Source organism: Dipodomys spectabilis, unplaced genomic scaffold (genome assembly GCF_019054845.1).
Source record: "Dipodomys spectabilis isolate Male_0828 unplaced genomic scaffold, ASM1905484v1 ptg000587l, whole genome shotgun sequence".
NCBI lineage: Eukaryota > Metazoa > Chordata > Mammalia > Rodentia > Heteromyidae > Dipodomys > Dipodomys spectabilis.
Window position 1 is genome coordinate 464,628 of NW_024871264.1, and position 15,111 is coordinate 479,738.

Below are 15,111 nucleotides of genomic sequence, written 5' to 3' on the forward strand. Positions count from 1 at the left end.
CTTATAGCCAGGCCCTGACCAGATAGGTGGGGATATGGGTCAGAGTCCCGGGATTGTGCTGGGCAGGGGGACAAGGCAACATCTCCTCATCCACTTTCCTTCAACGGTGTAGCAGAGGGATGTGGGGAAGGACTCACAGGATGGACAATGAATAACCAACACAATCTAGCCAGGGCACAGAGGGGCTTACCTCATGAAGCTAGTTCAACAGGCTGAGTGAAACAGCTCCTGACCCTCAGCCCACCTCCAGAATGAGAGGACCACCTTGGGTTCCAGCCACATTGGGATGCTGGGCCACCTACTCTAGTACCTATTCAACCAGTTCCTGAGAGAGAAAGAGAGAAGGATAGAGAGAGAGGGAAAGAGGGGAGAGAAAGAAAGAGAGGGAGAGAGGAGAGGGGGAGAGAGGAGAGGGGGAGAGAGGGGGGTGAGAGAGAGAGAAAGAGGAAGAGAGGGCCAGAATTACACTTAAGCCAGGTGCTGGTGGCTCAGGCCTATAATCCTAACTATACAGAAGGCTGAGATGTGAAGATCATGGTTCATAGCTGGCCTAGGCAGGAATGCCTGGGAGACTCTTATACTCAAAGAGCCAACAGAAAACCGGAAGTGATGCTGTGGCTCATGTGGTAGAGCACTAGCCTTGATCTAAGGAGCTCAGGCACAGCATCCAGGCCTCGAATTCAAGCCTCACAAATGACAAAAGTGGACTTCTCACCACAAGAAGTGGACTGAATAACACCCACTGTCCTAGGAAGTATGGCAGAGAAGTCAGGCCGAGCTTCCTCTCAGCTGGGGGTCATGAGTAGGTCACCTGGCTTCTCCATGACTCATTTTCCCCAGCTGCAAGACCAAATACAGTGAAGGATCCCCTTCCTCCTGGGGATAGGTTAATGATGAAAGACAGCCATGTTTTGTTTCATAATCCCACACCTGTTGTATGAGAAATAACAGACCCCATCTGAGCCCTTTCTGGGTAACTTCCTGTCATATGCTCACAGAATTTTTGAGAACCATATCTGACAGCCACTCCCTCTGTGCCTGGCCCAGCTCTAGAGAGCCCTCTGTATTAGTCCCTTGTTTCCTCACAACTGTCCCGTGAGGAGACTGAGGTCTGATGATCGGCATCCAACCCAGAGCTTCACCTGTGGTCAAGAATCGGCTGCCATGGACTAAGAGATTGGGACAATCCATCTAAAATGATAACTGAGTGGGGCACTAAATGTCTACCACCCCCACCCCACACACACACAAACACACCTCCACCGTCCTTTGCAGGCAAAGATGTTTTACTTTCTTTCTTTTTGTTGGTTGTGGGGCTTGAACTCTGGGCCTGGGTGCTATCCCTGAGCTTTTCAGCTCAAGTCCAGCACTCTACTACTTGTGCCACAGCACCACTTCCAGTTTTCTAGTGCTTTATTGGAGAGAAGAATCTGAGGGTCTTTCCTGCCCAAGCTGGCTTTGAACCGTGATCCTAAGATTCAGCTCCTGAGTACTTAGGATGACAGCCATGAGCCATTGGCACCCAGCCAAAGATGCTTTTCCATGCCTGTCATCCTATCCCCTCAGGAGACTGAGATCTGAGGACTGCAGTTGGATGCACCCTTGGCAGCAAAGTCATTGAGAACTCTTACCTCCAATTAAACACCCAAAAACGTTGCAAGTGGAGCTGTGGCTCAAATGGTAGAGTGCTAGCTTTGATCATAAAAAAAGGGATGGGACACAGGCCCTAGTTTTAAGCTTTTCCTAGCATAGACGCACCTAAGAAAAGGAAGCAGGTGAGCACATGGGAGCTCAAAGCTCACACATAATACTCAAGACTCACAGAATAGACCCCATCCTGCTCTGATTCTCTAGATTCTATGTCCTAGATCATGGCAGTCTTAGATGAGACTGACCATGCACCAAGTCAGGACATTCAAGTACAATCTCATACTGAGGATCCCGTGACCTCATCAAGGACTCAAGATCTCTCACTGTCCTGCCTCGACACTGGGCAGTCAGGTGAGATCTAGTTATACAACTACAGGATACGGGAATGAAAGGATTTCTCAGCCAAGGGATGCAGACTGGAGGGCTCTAGGTCCCTCTCTCTCAGGGAGGAGAAAAGGGCCCATCCATCCCAGGAATGTTCCTGGGTTGTGAGTATTCTCAAAGAAACAACCCTGCTCCGAGCCCACTGCCTCTGGTTTTCCCACTAGCCTCGACCTTCAGTCGGCCCTCTCTGAATCCCAATCTGCCATCTAGATTAATGGCTGAGCAAGGAAAGAGATCCACCTTACCTCTGAGGATGGCAGTCACGGGGCCCTAGAGTCCCCTAAAGGAAGTCTGAGGGCAACACGGGTCTGACTCTCGCACTCATTCCCTGGGTGTCCTGTTCCAGTGGCCCGCTTACCTCTGTCTCTGGTCGAGGAATGAACACTGCGGGTGTCATCTTCAGATTTAGCCAGCAAAAGTCCCAGTCCCCAAGGATGTACTGCACAGGCATCCTGCAGCCAATGACAGCCAAATCGTCAACGGTGAACCCAGAGTGCCAGGACTTTTCATAGGCATGTGGCTGGGTCGAAGGCTCTATCACTGATGGTCTAGGTTGTCAGGTGAGGTCATGGCTTCAATGGCCTGACACACTTGATCTGGGATTGTCCTCCCTCTTCATCTTCCTGCTGATCCCTTGCCACCCCCCTCTTGACACTCCCTCACCCTATACCTCCTTAGCCCTTGGACAGTTTCTTCTTATCTGACCAGAAAATAAACTTGGTGAGCCAGGGGAGATTGAAACTCTGTGACCCACCCTGAGCCCTAGGGTCTACCCGAGGCTGTTTCCCTCTGCAGTCAGCGACCACTCAGATCTTGGATGTCATGAAGTTGCTGATGTCATGAACGGGTCAGTAGCTTGGTCCTACATACTAGCTTTAGGCTCAGAAACTATCCCCACAGATATTGTGAATGGTTGGCTCCCTTGATCCAGGGACTCCAAACCAAGGCTTGCATGCTCCCTTCTTCCTTCCTTTCCTCCTTTTCTCCCTCCATCCTTCACTCCTCTCTTTCTTTTTCCTTTCTTTGTGTCACTCCTGGGCTTGAACTCAGAGCCTGGGTGCTGTCCCTGAGCCTTTGTATTCAAAGCCAACAGTCTACAGCTTGAGCCTACTTCTGGCATTTTCTTTTTGGTAGTTAGTTGGAGATAAGAGTCTTACAGGCTTTTCTGCCTGGGCCTTAAGCTTCAACCCTACTATTTCAGCCTCCTAAGTAGCTAGGATGACAGGTGTGAGGCACCAGCATCCAGCTCAAACCAAGATTTCTTCATGTGCTGTGGAACCAGAACTGGAACCTTTCATCATGTATGACCCCCTCCCCTTCCCCCCCCCAGGACCTGGCAAACACTGTAACGGTTTGTTGGTGAATGAGCATCTGTCTATGACAATACTACAGAAAAGTCCCATCCAATTCAGGTAAGCATCCTGGGTGGGGATAAAGCCTGATGTAGCTCTCCAACAGTTCTCCCTCCTCCCTCTTCCCACCCTCTTGGTGCCACCGCACTTAACTGTTTTGGTTCTAAGGACGTGAGCCATGATGTACTCACTGTATTCTGGGGCCTCTGGGATGCCTATCTTCTCAAGGATCTCTGTCCAGCGGCTGACCAGCTCTGTGGCACTCAATTCCCCACTCAGCTGTGAACAAGGTTACCCTGAGGTGAAAGCTTGGCTCAAGAGGCCTCCTCTCCACTCCCTGGGGCCAGACAGGACGGTCCACCATATCTGGCCCCCAAGTTTCATGTTCCAGAGATAGGATCCCTGAGGCATCCCAGGTCTCTGAATTTCCCAGAGTCCAGTACAGGTCCTGGGAATTGTCTCTGCTCACAGTTAGTAGGCTGCAGATGGCGAAGTCACAATCTCTGCTCCCCACAACATCCTCAACTGTGGTGGTCACCCTAGAGAGAGCTGGAGAAGAATCGGCAGCTGCCGGAGAAAGGCAGTCAAGGCACGACGTTCATAGCAGGAGACCATCTGGCTAGGGAACTCTGCTTGTGCTGCTTTGAACGTCATTGTTTGGTAGCTGAAATGGTCCATCTAATTTGACCCAGAATCCCAAGCATTAGTTAGAAATTGCCAGCTTCAAGGAAAAACCCTGGAAAAGCTGGCATTTCACATGTCCCAATCAAACTTAAAGGGTTCCATAGTTAGTGGTCCCCTTTTCCTTCCAGACAGCCTACAGCAGGTTATAGAAAATGGCATTCAGAGAGCCCTAGCTAACTGTCATGTCCTGATCCCAAGTAGTCTCCAGCAGAGGGAACATACTTGCCTACCATTGCGCAGCTGGAAACAGCCCAAGAGGGACACAGCTTGGAGTCTGCAGGACTCCAGGGAGGACTGCCCACCAGTGCACTGCCCCTGGAGGGAATCCATGCCACCATTGGGGGCCTGGAGCCCCATGCCAAGATGCCCACGTACACCATCAATACCCTGGGTAAGATTCCCCTCTCATCCTCGGTCGTGGTGAACCATCTGCCATGTCACACTGATCATAACTTCCCAGACCCTCTTAGCTTCACAGCCCCTGCCCTACTACCTCTCATCTCGTTCCCTATTTATGTTTGGCAGACTCCTTCCCAACCTTGAATTAGCTCCAACTATACACACCAAAGCAGACTGGCTGGCTGGAAGAGTGCGGCTGTGATCACAGTAGCCTCATGAGCCTTCTGGCTGAAGACAGAAGAGCAGGTGTCCACTCTGGTCTGTGGTTCACACAGGCCTCCTAGGAGAGACCCACGCAGGCCCAGCAGTTACTGTGGGCTGCAGGAAAGGGGAAGAAAGAGGTGGAAAGGAACATCTACTGAAATCTTCCCTAAAGGAGCCATGAAATGGTGAAAGAGAAAACAAAAATTGTGGCTGGTCTCCTAGTGGGCATTAATGAAAAAAGAACAACAAATAAAATGCTTTTGCTCTTTTTAGACATGGTGACTTAAATATATTTTCATTGTTCTCATCCTCCTTGCTCTCCTAACAAACACACACACACACACACACACACACAAACACAGACTCAGAGCAGTGCCTCTCCGGAGTTTGTTTCTCATCTGGGCAATGTACCAGCTTGAGTACAGGGGTTCCCTTGTCAGAACCAGGGACAACCACCCAAGGGGAACAATGCTCTAATAATGTAGAACCACCCTGCCTCCCCGTTTCTCCAGGGCCAGACTCTTCCCCTTGGGAACAACCAGCCTTGACTCCCCATTCACCAAAACCCTAGGCCAGGACGCTGGGTGAAGGAGTCCTGAGACACGTGGCTCCTCAGAGCCTGGACAGAAAACAAAGCAGGGGGTCATGGTGCCTCCAGAGAGGTGTCTGACCTGGGGTGGGAGCGTTGTTGGGGACTTTGATGGGGTTCTAAAGGCTATATACATGGATAGACTCCCTACTTTCAGCCTATATACTTCGGGGCGACTTGGCAGATCTTGGGGAGGATGAGAAGACCAGATGGACTGGGATCACTAGCAGAAGCTGGCAGAGCTGGGAAATGTGATCACCCAGTCAGAACTATTGACAGCTGGGGTTGGGGGTACAGGCTGGGTGTATGTCTGTCAGAAGGGGTGTGTATTTCTCCCAAATATCCACCTTCTATCTGACCCCAGTGCCCTCACCTCTCTAGTGGGCTCTTCTGGGAATGTCCTCAGGTGAAAGGGTGACTGAGCACAGAAGACAAGGCCTCACACAGCAAGGGAGGGGCCTATCTTCTGCATCCAACACCCCCCTCCCCAGCAAAAAGGAAAAGACCTAAGAAGGCAGGTGTGGAGGTGCAGCTCCCACCTCTGACTAAAGCCACAGGTTCCCACCAGGGAGAGGAAGGGTGCAGATGCACAGCTGTGTGGCTCCCACTGCTCCAGCCAGGGGCTCTGTGGTGTCCCTGGATGGGTGCTCCTCACCCATCCTTGCAGCTCCCATTTTCATGGGACACTGGATGCTAGGGATGGGGGTGGGATCCTCAGGTCGACACCCAGCTCCAACCCCCACCCCTGGGGTGCTTTTGTGGCAGAGCCAGGGCGGACTGTGGGGTGCTGGGGAGGTGCAGGCAGGACAGGAGAGGGGAGGCGAGAGGCTGAGTTCCGGGTCTGCGGGGGTTGGGGGAAGGGGTAGAGTGGTGGAGTCACAGGGTGCAGGAGTCACGCGAGGTGCTGGCCCGCAGGGCGGCCACTCACGTGTGCTGCTGGAAGAAGCTGTAGGCTGCGACTCTGGGTGCGCACCCTGAGTCTGAGGGCCCGGGGCCGGGACCAAGTCAGGGCCACAAGCCAGACAGGGGTGCGCCATCTCCACCAGGTGACTGCAAGAAGCTCCACCAGTCTGAGCCTGCAGCACGTTTGCAATGCAGCACTGCTGGGAAGGGGCGGGGGCGTCTGCTGGCGCGTGGTGGGGCAGCTCTCAGCCTCTGCTCCTTCTCCTCAGCCGCAGCCCCCTCAGTGGCCTTGTCCCCTGTGGCTGCTGCCTCTGCCTCAGCAGCTGCTGACTCTGCCTTGCTCCCCGAACCGGGACCTCAGACTCAGGGGCGCCATGGCTGCTGCAGGGGCTACGCGCGGCCATGGCCTGCCATGCAGGCTCCACATGCTCTATGCAACCAGCCAGGACCCACGCTATGATCGGAGCAGCCGCCAGCCACTGAAGCCATTTCCACTGGTGCTTGTGCTCATGCTCACTCTTCTCCCAGCTCTCTTTCTGCCCCATACTCATCTCCTGGGCCACCCGGCCCCTGCTGTGCACATGCCCCAGCCCCCTTGGGCCCCTGGCCATTGCTGCCACCAAAGTGCACTCCTGGGCCCCGCCCCCTCCTCCCCTGGGCCCTGCCCCCCAGCCCTGGCCACAATTGCAGCCCTGACTGGGCCCTGAGGCTTCTAGACCATGGCAATTGCAGCCTTACCTCAGCTCAGCACTACCCTCTACCCCCAGTACTTGCCCGGGGGATCGAATCTCCCCTCAGCCCCACTGCTGGAGGAGACTCTACTCCATCCCCCTCTACTCCACACACCAAGCAGGTGCATGGTGAAACTTGTGTGTGTATGTGTGTTTGTGCTTGTGTGTGTGTGAGTGTTGGGGATAACTATCTCTCAAGGACTCAGAACATAGCACCCTTTGGGGTGACTCAGCACACAGCACACTTCCAAAAACAGCACAAAGCACCCTGTGTAAAGGACTCAGCACACAGTTCCCTTTGAGGACTCAACATGTAGTATGCTGGGTAGAGTACTCAGCACACAGCACCCTTTGAAGGGCTGTGTAAAGCCCTGTGTAAAACATCTAGTGCACAGCACCCTTCGAAAAACTCAGCACATAGAACAATTTTGAAGGACTCAGCACATACCACACTGTGGAAGCACTCAGCACACAGCACCATTTGAAGGACAGTACAGAGCATCCTGTGTAAAGGACTCGGCACACAGCACTCAAAAAACTCACCTCATCCCTCTCTTTGCAAGGGCTCAGCACATAGCAGGACCCTTTGGGATGCAGTAGCTCACCACACTTTTTGAAGGACTCAGCATACAGTACGTTGTGTAATGGACTCAGCACACAGCACCCTTTGAAAAACCCAGGACAGCCCACTCTTCTCAGGGACTCAGCATATAGAACCCTTTGGGATGACTCACCAAATCTTTTTGAGAACTCAGCACAAAACCCCCATGTGGGAAGGACCCAGCAAATAGTGCCCTGTGAAGGACTCAGCACATAGCTGTAAGTCACAAGTTCAGCTGTCATTAGAATTAGGGTGCTTTCTTCAGTATCCCCATTCTTCAGAAACACTTCACAAATCCTACTAGTTCACAGTTAGACAACCTGTGTTTTATGGGGGAAGGTCAGCTGGGGGTCTTGAACTCAAAGCTTGGGGGCCCTGTCCCTGAGCTCTTTGGTTCAATGCTAGAGCTCTACCACTTGGAGGCACAGCTCCAATTTTGTTTTTTTTGGGCTTGTTCTTTGACAGGTCTTATGGTGATAAGTAAGGCCAAGTTGGGGTATCTGTAGGCAAAGGCTCTTAGCTCAGCCTGGAGATGACCTCTCCCTTTTTGTGTCCCGGGTAAGCCGGGCCTCCTGGAGCTCTCTTGGCCTAGGGTGGAACAGACCTGCTCTGGCATCAGCAATCAGGGTGAGCAAAAGTCAGCTTGGCCCTGGTCACTTCCTCAAATTGAACTCTAGAGAATGATGGCACGGGGCCACATGTTTCACATCTGGCCCCCAGGGTGCAGGAGTAGCCCACCATAGGGATAATATTTGAGAGTTGTGTTTACTCTTGCTTCCTTGGGGGCCCCCATCATGATTCAAAGCCACCCTGGACAGGAAAGTCCTTGAGACTCTTACCTACAATTAACCATCGAAAAGCAAGTGAAGCTGTGGCTCAAGTGGCACAGCACTAGCTTTGAGCAAGAAAACTCAGGGATAGAGCCTAGGCCCTGAGTTCACACACACACACACACACACACACACACACACACACACACACACACACACACACACAACACACACACACACACACACACACCATGTGCATGCAAAATCAGAGATTTCTACACTACAATCTTTTCCCCACTAAGCCTGGTGGCTGCTGGCCTAGGTGTTTGATGCATACACCACCACCTACTTCCTATTTATCTGAGGAATGGCCATATGGGTTTGGGAGGGGGGAGAATCATCCTAGCTGAGAATGTGGCTCAGTGGTAGAGTGGTCACTTAGCATGCCTGAAGCCCTTGGTTCTATTCCACACAGAAAAAGCTGGAAAGGGAGGTGGGGCTCAACTGGTAGAGTGCCAGTCTTGATCAAAAAGAGCTCAGGACAATGGCCAGGCCCTGAGTTCAAGCCCCAGGGCTGGAAGAACAAATCTTTGTTGAAGGCTTTTTATTTTGCTTTGAAAACAATTTATTCTTTGTGATAAGCATAACATGGGCCTCTTTCCTGGCCATTAGATATCTCTTGAGTTTGGGTCACCTCCTGGCAGCCTCTGCCTTACCCAACCCCCAGTTTAACCTTCCCATCACCCGGCTGATGGAGGCCTGAGAGAAACCCACCTGGCCACCTATTTCTGGTGGCTGCCAAGGCTTTTGAGAGTCAGTATGTCACATAGAGAGTCATCATCCGCATCAGTCTACAGGAGAAAGTGAGGGAGCACTCCTCCCCTGAGCCTGGGAGCTGTGGGCGGATCTGGATGTGGGGCATCTGGCACAGGACGTACTCCTTGAGGGAGTCCACTATGGGGTCAGGACGCTGACCTCTCCTCTGGCAGTTTCCATGCTGTCTTCAAGTTGCAATTCTTCAAAACCTTTCTGCTCCTCCCTCATTTCACCCACCACAGGCCCTGAGGCGTCTGAAGCAGTGCTGGTGGTGGGGGGCTCAGCCTGTGCTGGCATCTGGAGACTGCTGTCTGTGCCTTCCCTTGGGAGGAGTGACAGCAGCTCCCACAGCACTCTCCTCTTCTCCAGCATCTCCTGGGACAGTGAGTGCATGCACTGGGCTTTCTCCCAACACAGCTCATTCAGGACCGACATCTGCTCTTTACACACCATGAGGGACTCCTCGATGATTTGGATGTGTGCCAACAGCTGGCTGCATCAATGGTGGAGCTCACCTGCTGGACTCTGGAAGTCCACCTCATCAGGCAGGTCATGGACGAAGCAGATTTTCTTCTCAGATGCCCATGTGTCCTGCTTCCCATCCCCATGCATGCTGTGGTGGCAGCTCATGGGGCTGAGGGCCTGTGGCTCCAGCTCAGTCTGGCACTGAGCTGCTGGGTTGGCCAGGGGTGCCTGCAGCTGGCACACACTCCTGTGGCAGGATTTTCCCTCTGTGGATCTCAGCCTCCGAGTGTTCTAACAGAGCCTAGTCCATCTACCAGGCAACATGGAATGTGGGCATGGCCACCATTCTTGTATCCCTTTGGTCAGAAAGAACCATGAACTAATGGTGTGGCCAGAATCCTGTGATGCAGGCAGAATGGGCAGAGCCAAGATGACAGTGGCTCCCCCAGCCCCTTTCCCAGGGAACTCTGTCCAATTTAGTTGGGGACAAGAGGGTGACATGCTTTAGCTGGATGGCTGCACAGATTGTTGTGTATGTCTGTTTGTTGCCAGTCCCAGACCTTGAACTCAGGATCTGGGCACAGTCCATGAGCTGCTTTTGCTCAAGGCTAGCCCTCTACCACTGGAGTCACACAGCTCTACTTCTGGCTTTGTTGGCACTGAAGTTGGACAGGGGTTTCAAGGACTTTCCTGCTTAGGGTGACTTTGACCATAGCCTTGTAGGTTTCAAGGAGGACCTGCGCTGCTGCTGCTGCTGCTGGCTGCCCTGCTCTGCGGCCTGGGCCCAGGAGGCTGGGGTGAGGCCTTGGTGGTTTCTAGTTCCCCCACCCTCTTTGGTGGTTTGTAGTTCTCCCCCCTTGGTGATTTCTAGTTCTCCCCCCTTGGTGATTTCTAGTTCTCCCCTTGGTGGTTTCTAGTTCTCTCCTCTTTGGTGGCTTCTAGTTCTCCCACCTTGGTGGTTTCTAGTTCCCCCCAGTTTGGTGGTTTCTAGTTGTCCCTCTTTGGTGGTTTCTAGTCCCACCCCCTTGGTGGTTTCTAGTTCCCTCTCTTTGGTGGTTTCTAGTTGTCCCTCCTTGGTGGTTTCTAGTTCTCTCCCCCTGGTTGGTGGTTTCTAGTTCTCTCCCCCAGTTTAGTGGTTTCTAGTTCTCTCCCCGTGGCTGGTGGTTTCTAGTTCCCCCCCCAGTTTGGTGGTTTCTAGTTCTCTCCCCCTGGTTGGTGGTTTCTAGTTCCCCCTCCTTGGTGGTTTCTAGTTCCCCCTCCTTGGTGGTTTCTAGTTCTCCCCCCTTGGTGGTTTCTAGTTCCCCCTCCTTGGTGGTTTCTAGTTCTCCTCCAGTTTGGTGGTTTCTAGTTCTCTCCCCCTCGGTGGTTTCTAGTTTTCTCACCTTGGTGGTTTCTCCCCTGTTTAGTGGTTTCTAGTTCTCCCCCAGTTTGGTGGTTTCTAGTTCCCCCCTCCTTGGTGGTTTTTCTCCCCCTTGGTGGTTTCTAGTTCCCCCACCTTGGTGGTTCTACTTCCCCCCCAGTTTGGTGGTTTCTAGTTCTCCCTCTTTGGTGGTTTCTAGTTCTCCCCCCCTTTTTGGTGGTTTCTAGTTCTCCCCTGTTTGGTGGTTTCTAGTTCTCTCCCCAGTTTGGTGGTTTGTAGTTCTCCCCTCTTTGGTGGTTTCTAGTGTCCCCCCCTCCTCTCCTGGTGGTTTCAGGTTCCCCCCCATCAGGGCCCGGGGCTGGGCTGGGGTTGTGGGGTGGGGAGGTGGCAGTGGATTTTCAGGTTGGGCCGGGTTGTTGGAGGCCGGAGCCTTGTCCTGTTGGCCTGTGTGTCTCTGTGTCTGTCTTTCTGTCTGTCTTCCGTCTCCTCTCGGTCTGTCTGTCTGTCTGTCTGTCCATCTGTCCATCTGTCAGTCTGCCTGTGTCCCTGTCTATCTGTTTGTCTCTGGGTCTGTCTGTCCATCTGTCCATCTGTCTGTCAGTCAGTCAGTCTGTCTGTGTCGGTCTGTCTCTCTCTGGGTTTGTCTGTCTGTCCATCTCCTCTTGGTCTGTCTATGTCTGTCTGCCTGCCTCTCGGTCTGTCTGTCTCCTCTCTGTCCATCTGTCTTCCTTTTTGTCTGTCTGTCCGTCTGCATCTCAGTCTGTCTGTCTGTGTCTCTGTCCATCTGCTTCTGTCGGTCTGTCCATCTCCTTTCAGTCTGTCTGTCTGTCTGTCTCCTCACAGTCTGTCTGTCTTCCTCTTGGTCTGTCTGTCCACCTAGATGTCCATCTGCTTCTCCTGTCTGTCTGTCCATCCGGTCTTGGTCATCCGTCCATCCCTTGTTTGTCTGTCTGTCCCTCAGTCTCTGCATCTGTCTGTCTCTGTCTGTCTGCAGGTCAGTCTGTGTCTGGGCCCCTGTCTGTCCATGTGTGTGTGTCCATGTTTCTGTCTGTCCATCTCCTCTCTGTCTGTCTCATTGTCTGTCTATCTGTCCATCTGTCTCTGGCTCTGTCTGTCTGTCTATCTGTCCATGTGTCATCCTCTTGGTCTGTCTGTCTGTCTGTCCATCTGCCTCTCAGTCTCTCTGTCTGGGTCTGTCTGTCCTGTGTCTGTCTGTCTGTCTCCTCTCTGTCCATCTGTCTTCCTCTCTGTCTGTCTGCCTCTTGGTCTGTCTGTCCACCTGGCTGTCCATCTGCTTCTTCTGTCTGTCCATCTGTCTGTCCTGTCTTGATCATCTGTCCATCCCTTGCCTGTCTGTCTGTCCGTGTGTCATCCTCTCGGTCTGTCTGTTCGTTTCTGTGTCTATCTGTCTCCCCATCCATACGTCTGTCCCCAACAACTGTCCTCTTTCCCCCTCAGGCCAGGCCGACTTTGACCTCGCCGACGCCCTGGATGACCCCGGTGAGTCCTGACCTCTCACCTTTCCCCCCCCATGGCTTCACCCTGGCCGCTAGGCCTCACATGGGGCCTTGATCCAGCTGTGGGCCTGAATCCCATGTGACCCTTTGCCACCCCCTGAGGCCTTGGGATCAGGGGTTGGGGGGGTCAGGGGAGGTCAGGGGTCACCACCCTCTCTCTCTTCGCCCACAGATCCCACCCCGAAGCCCATCTCGGATGAGTGGGGTCCTCCCACACACACACCAGGCCCACCCAGGGTGGGGAAACTGAGGCACGGCCCACTCCTGGCACATAGGGCTGTACCCGCAGCTGCCTGACCCGCCCAGGCCGTGACCTCCGGGTCGGGAAGGAGGTGAGCGGGGTCAGGGGGGGTCAGGGGGAGCCAGGGGTCAGGGGAAGGAGGGGGGTAAGGGGAGGGGAGAGGCCGGCCTCCATCCTCCCTCGCTCTCTTCCCGCAGACATCTACCTCCCGACGCCAGCCTCCACCCCAGCCCCAACCCCCGCCAGGCACAGGAGGTGAGGACATGGAAGGGGGGAGGCCCGGATGTGGAGGCTGGGGATGGAGAGGCCTGGATGTAGAGGCCCGGATGTAGGGAACCCAGTGTGGAGGCCCGGATTTATGGACCCGGATGTGGAGACCCCAGTGTGGAGATCTGGATGTAGAGACCCAGATGTGGAGACCCCAGTGTGGAGACCTGGATGTAGAGACCCGGATGTGGAGACCCCAGTGTGGATTCCTGGATGTAGAGACCCGGATGTAGGGACCCAGACATGGGATCACAGATGTAGGGACCTGGATGTGGGTACCCTGATGTAGGGACCCGGATGTAAGGACCCGGATGTGGAGGCTGAGCTCCCAGGGCTGCGTCTCTCCTCCCCCTCCACCCCAGGTGCTGGTGACGAACACGTGATCCACGGATACCCTCCAGGGTAAGTCCCGCCCCCTCAGCCGCCCCACTTCCGGTCCCCTCCTGATCTGGGCCCAGGCGTGTATTGGGACTTCCGGTCTGCATGAGAACTTCCGCTCCTGACAGTATGTGAACTTCTGGTCCAGAGTATCGGAACTTCCGGTCCTGATTGGGAACTTCCGGTCCCTAGTATATAACAACTTCCGGTCCCGACTGGGGACTTCCAGTCCCTAGTGTATAGGAACTTCCAGTCCTGACTATGGGGACTTCCGGTCCCTAGTGTGTAAGAACTTCCGGTCTTCACTGTGGAGACTTCCAGTCCCTAGTATATAACTTCTGGTCTTGACTATGGGGACTTCCGGTCCAAGTGTACAGGAACTTCTGGTCCTGATTGGAAGGACACTTCCGGTCCCTAGTGTATAGGAACTTCCCATCCTGATTGGAAGGGCACTTCCAGTCCCTAGTGTAGAGGAACTTCCCGTATCTAGTGTATAAGAACTTCTGGTATTGACTATGGGGACTTCCGGTTTTGACTGTGGAGATTTCCAGTCCCTAGTATATAGGAACTTCTGGTCCTGACTGGGGACTTCCGGTCCCTAGTATATAGAAACTTCCGGTCCTGATGGGAAGGGCATTTCCGGTCCCTAGTGTGTAGGAACTTCTGGTCTTGACTGTGGAGACTTCCAGTCCCTAGTATATAACAACTTCTGGTCTTGACTATGGGGACTTCCGGTCCCTAGTATACAAGAACTTCTGGTCTTGACTAGGGGCACTTCCTGTCCCTGTTCATGGACACTTATGTCACGCCATCTAATTGCAAGGGGCGTGGCCTGAAGTTGACAGGACACTTGATAATACAAGGGGGCGTGGCCTGAAGATGACAGATAGGACACATGATCATACAACAAGGGGGCGTGGTCTGAAGGTGACCGACAGGACAAATGTCCACACAACAGCCAGGGGGCGGGACCTGGAGGAGACAGACAGCCCCTGTGGCCTTTCAACAGCCATTGGGCGGGGCCTGGAGGTGACAGAGAGCCTCTATGGCCTTCCAACAGCCAGAGGGCGGGACCTGGAAGAGACAGACAGCCCCTGTGGCCTTCCAACAGCCAGGAGGCGGGACCTGGAAGTGAAGGACAGCCCCTGAGCCCATACATTCACTAGTGGGCGGGACTTCTGGGTGATGGGCACCCACAGCATTCATAGAGCTAGCCACGAAGAGGCGTGGCTTCACACATATCGACTCTCCAGCTATTGGCTTGGCAGGGGGCGGGACCCAGGGATGATGGACAGCATGCCCTGCCTTTCAATATCACCCAAGGAAGAGGCGGGACCGGACCCCCAGCTTCCCTGGGCAGGGCCAAAGGATGGAGAGACAGGCGTGTCAGCCAATCAGAGCAGGGGCGTGGCTGGAGGAGTCCCCGGGGAAGCCAATGGGTCCCTCCCTCCAGAGAAGACCCGGATGTCGTGCAGGTGCAATGCATCCTAGGCCTAGGGAGACACAGACCTCCAACCTCGACTTATCCTACCGCCATAAGGAGCTATAGGCCCATCTGGGTCAATCCCTGGAGAGGTCATTGGGGTCCCCTGGGACAGGCACAGAAGGGGAAGAGGTCGCAGGCCTGGTCATCCACCCATCCATCCACCCAACCACCGCCCCCCCTTAGAGTGGGCCAACATCCGGGTACCCCACTTCTCCCACTGGGCCAATCTGAATCCGAGTTCAGGTAGTTAGGGGCAGGACTGTCGTGTGAGGTCCAATCAGCAGCGAGTTGGATTTGTGGGGGGGCTAAAGGGC